This window comes from Macrotis lagotis, chromosome 3 (assembly GCF_037893015.1).
Source record: "Macrotis lagotis isolate mMagLag1 chromosome 3, bilby.v1.9.chrom.fasta, whole genome shotgun sequence".
Lineage (NCBI taxonomy): Eukaryota > Metazoa > Chordata > Mammalia > Peramelemorphia > Peramelidae > Macrotis > Macrotis lagotis.
In genome coordinates, this window is record NC_133660.1 from 300523550 (window position 1) to 300527724 (window position 4175).

A 4175-nucleotide genomic window follows, 5' to 3' on the forward strand; every position below is an offset into this window, starting at 1 on the left:
GTGCTTCTGTGACAGACTTGAAATTTGTTCCCCCAACTTCATGTCTCTTATTTTCCTATTTTTTATATAAGGTCTAACTTATATTCTTTTACCAAAATTACTTTTGCTCTCCCTCTATTTATTTTGTTTCACGTTATCTCTCTTGGCAAGCAGAGAAGGAGAGGGAAAAAACATTCACAGAAATCCTATCACCTCTACTTTCTCTAATCTGGAAGAAGAAGGGAATTAAAAAAGATAAGGATACCAAAGGAAGAAGGCAGGTCTTTTTAACCACACTTGTATGTCTTCTCAACTGGCAAGGTTGATTCCTTTAACTTCTGGCTACAGATTTTGATATCTTGTTCTAAAAGGACACTTTTTCTTTTTTCAAACTTCAGTCATTCAAAATCTAAATAGTACATAAATTGAAACAACAAAATCTTTTATTTTTAGATTTTTTTTTGCAAGGCAAATGGGGTTAAGTGGCTTGTCCAAGGCCACACAGCTAGGTAATTATTAAGTGTCTGAGATCGGATTTGAACCAGGGTACTCCTGACTCCAAGGCTGGTGCTTTATCCACTACAACACCTAGCCACCTGAAACAACAAAATCTTGATATTGCACATATAAATAAAGAATTTTGGAACTCTATTTAATTTCCATAAATAAGTTTTACATACATTATAATATTCAATTATCCTATACAATATGTAAATTCTGCAATTATTCCATTCTTTATAATTAATAAAATGATAATGTGAAATCTTAAATTCTGAAAATATGAATATTCCAGATCTGAAAAGGGCCAAATCTTGATACCTTATAATCTGTTTTACATTCTCCTTAAATTTTATGATATTAAACATTGATATTATATATATATGTTTTCTATAAACAAATTGATGCATGATTGGATACAATGAGAAATAACATTTACAAATATTGATGGGATATAATTTTTCAAGAAGATATATACTGTATAAAAATGCAATTTGAGAAACCTGGTAAATACCTTTAGCGCTGATTCAAATTCATGGAACAAGAGTATATGAAAATTAGGTATCAATGAGAATAATATAAAGACATGAATAATTTAAAAGCAAGTGTCATCATATCTTAGTGAAAGAACTTTTCTCTGAGAAATTGCAGAAAAAAAATCAACAAAGCACCAAAAAAACCCAAAGTGCAATAACATCTACAGCACTGAAATTAATATTTTAACATCTTAATTAAATAGTAATTCATCTGTCATTTTTCTGATTTCTGTTAAATCCTACTGCAGAAATGGTTAGGCATTTTCTGGTGGGGGTAATTGACTCCTAATTTCCCAAGTACTTATTAATTAGCTAGGTTTGATGGAAATTCAAAGAGATGCAACTTATGTCATGAAGCATCCATTTCCCTCAAAAATACAGAAGAATCATTTTCAATTACCCTGAATTAATTTCTCTTTGCCAAGCCATTTTCCCATTAGCTAAACATCTTGATCACTTTTGCCAAGGAACTATTGAATCCTGGATTTTATTTTTCTTCTTGTGTGAGAAAATACACCATTTAGCTACCTACCTCAGACACTATTTCCTACTCAGAAAAAAAGAAGTTTAATCATTCTCTAATAGTAGAGTTGGAAGGTTCTTTGAAGTGAACTAACATGACTAGATGTACATTTGTTTGAATGGTGGTTCTATTTCAATTAATCGCTCCCACTGTTTCTGTTGCTGTTCCTCTCTGTTCTCCATTGTCTCCCACTCTCTATGCATCTCTGTCTTTGTTTCTGTCTCTATGTTCTCTCTCCTCCTCCATCTTTCTATTACTTTCATTGGAACAGCTTGTTGGTGCATTGAATAGAGCACTGACATTGGGGTCAGGAGGAGAGGAGTTCAAATCCAGCCTTAGACAGTTATTAACTACCTATTTGACCATGGTCAAGTCACTTAATCCGAATTACCTCACATCAAGGACTATCTATGGTTGTCCTGATTTATATGGATCCAGAAGGCTCTGGAGAAGAAAATGAGGGACTGACTTAATACAGCACCCTGTCACTCAAATATATTCCATGTGCTTGTCATGGTGTCACCTCCCTTAGGTCGTGGTTTTCCCTGAGAATGAAATGAACGTCAAAAGTAAAGTCTCAGTTAAGTTTAGAGAGATGCAGGACATTTGACTCAGTGAGAAAATGGGTAAAATTCATTTTTATGCAGACAGCAACAAACCAAAATGCTTTTATGATGCCTTTAACACTATTTATGGATCAAAGACATATGGTTCACCTCAATTACTCAATGCTGTTGGATCCACATTCATTAACAACAGGGACATGATCCTAAATAGATGGGCTGAACATTTCCATACTGTTCTTAACCGACCATCATCAATCAATGCAGAAGCCATTTACTGTTTACCTCAAGCAGAAGTTACTCTATCTCTTGCTGAATTTCCAATTGTCAAAGAGGTTTTGAATCCCATTAGGTATTAGTAAAATGTGTACTCTTGGTACTTTTGGTGAACAAGAAATTCAAAATGATGTGCTTTGTAATCTTCTCGCTGTGATATCTTGTAATTTTTCTGTGGAGTGTCATCATATTTATCAAATGTAGCCATTTGATCCTACAAACTATGTAATTTTTTCTATTTCATCTGTCCTTAAAGGATCTAGCATAAATAATCACTATACTCCCTGGTTTTATCAGACATATTGTTGCTAATGGAAATAACCTATCCTTTATTAGTTATATGTGTCATCTCTTCATGCTTCACTTCTTGGATGTTTTGAATAATGCATCTTAGAATTCATGGCCATTGATTACTATGTTGTCACTTGAAAAACCTTACACTACCTGATCATATTGAAGCACAATATATGGTATAACATAATTCTAGAGCCTAGGGAATAGCCATTCCCAGATGCTTATGGTTATTAGATTTCCATTTTTATCCTTAATCAAATTGATCTTTATATATGTGATGTCAAACACGTTTTCAAACTTGTTTGTGAAAAGACAAATATTACTGATATCTTATCCATGACTAATTTTGATATGACAGTTTGCTTTTCTTGCCTTAATGGCATCTAGCATTGTCTTATATGAGATCAGAGTCCATAGATCTGCAAGTCTCAACCTTGGGCCTTACTGGCCATCAATCCCTTGTCAAGTTTTTTGCTTCTGGTCACATGAGTCAGCTAGAACACTGGGGAGTTGAAAGGGGTTTGAAGGGCTGGGTACAAGGCTAGCATGTCTTATAGTGGAATCTGGAAATGATCCAGAATAAAGCAGATAGGCAGCCCATGTTGATTTGTAATGGCCATTTTGGGATGGCTTGGTTCACCTGCCAAGGCTCTGTAAATGTCAGTTCTGCTTAAGTTTCACTGTCAAATCAGAGAGTTCCAGGAACTGACTCCACCTTTCAAAATCATATCAATGAGCTTTTGTTCTAAGGGAGCTTAGAGGGATTTTCTTAATCTATTCCTTTATACATCCCAGGAAGAACTGACTGGGATATGGGTAGAGTTTGATGACTAGATTATGAGACAAATAAACATGTCCTTTTAGGGATCAGATTTTTTTTTTCTGGACAATGAATCAATACCAGAGTCATTGGTTCACACTTGGATTTACTGACTATGTGAGCCTATGAGCCACAGTCACCTGCCTCACTTCTAATTTAGGCTTTCCCTTTCATCTAGTTTGGGAAGGGAAACCATCTAGCTTAGTGATAATCTCCAACCCCAAGATCTATTTGAGGAAAAGACTGGCTCTGGATGTTCTGATGTATAGATCACATTTGTAAGACTGGAGGCCTTGGGAGAGGGAGGCACAGGGAAAAGCTTCCATATCTCAAACAAGATTGGGTCTGGATATGGAAAGGATGGGGATGACATCCCTGAACATATCCTGCCTTTTTCTTGGGTGCCTGCTGCTTACCACTTTGAGAGAAGGTAGGCATCTGATTTCATGGAGACGACCTTCAGGAGAGGGGTCCTGATCACCTGAACCCTTGGAAGGTGATTTCTGGGTCCTACATTTGGCTCCTCAGATTCTGGTTATAAAAACTGTATCTACACTTTGAGAGATTCTCCTCACACTCCACCTTTCCTTGTGGCATTTCTTGGGATCCTAGAGAATAGATAGTGGAATTGGGTCAAGATTTAGGTTATTATTATTGCAATTAACTATATTCAGGTGGTTGAAGTC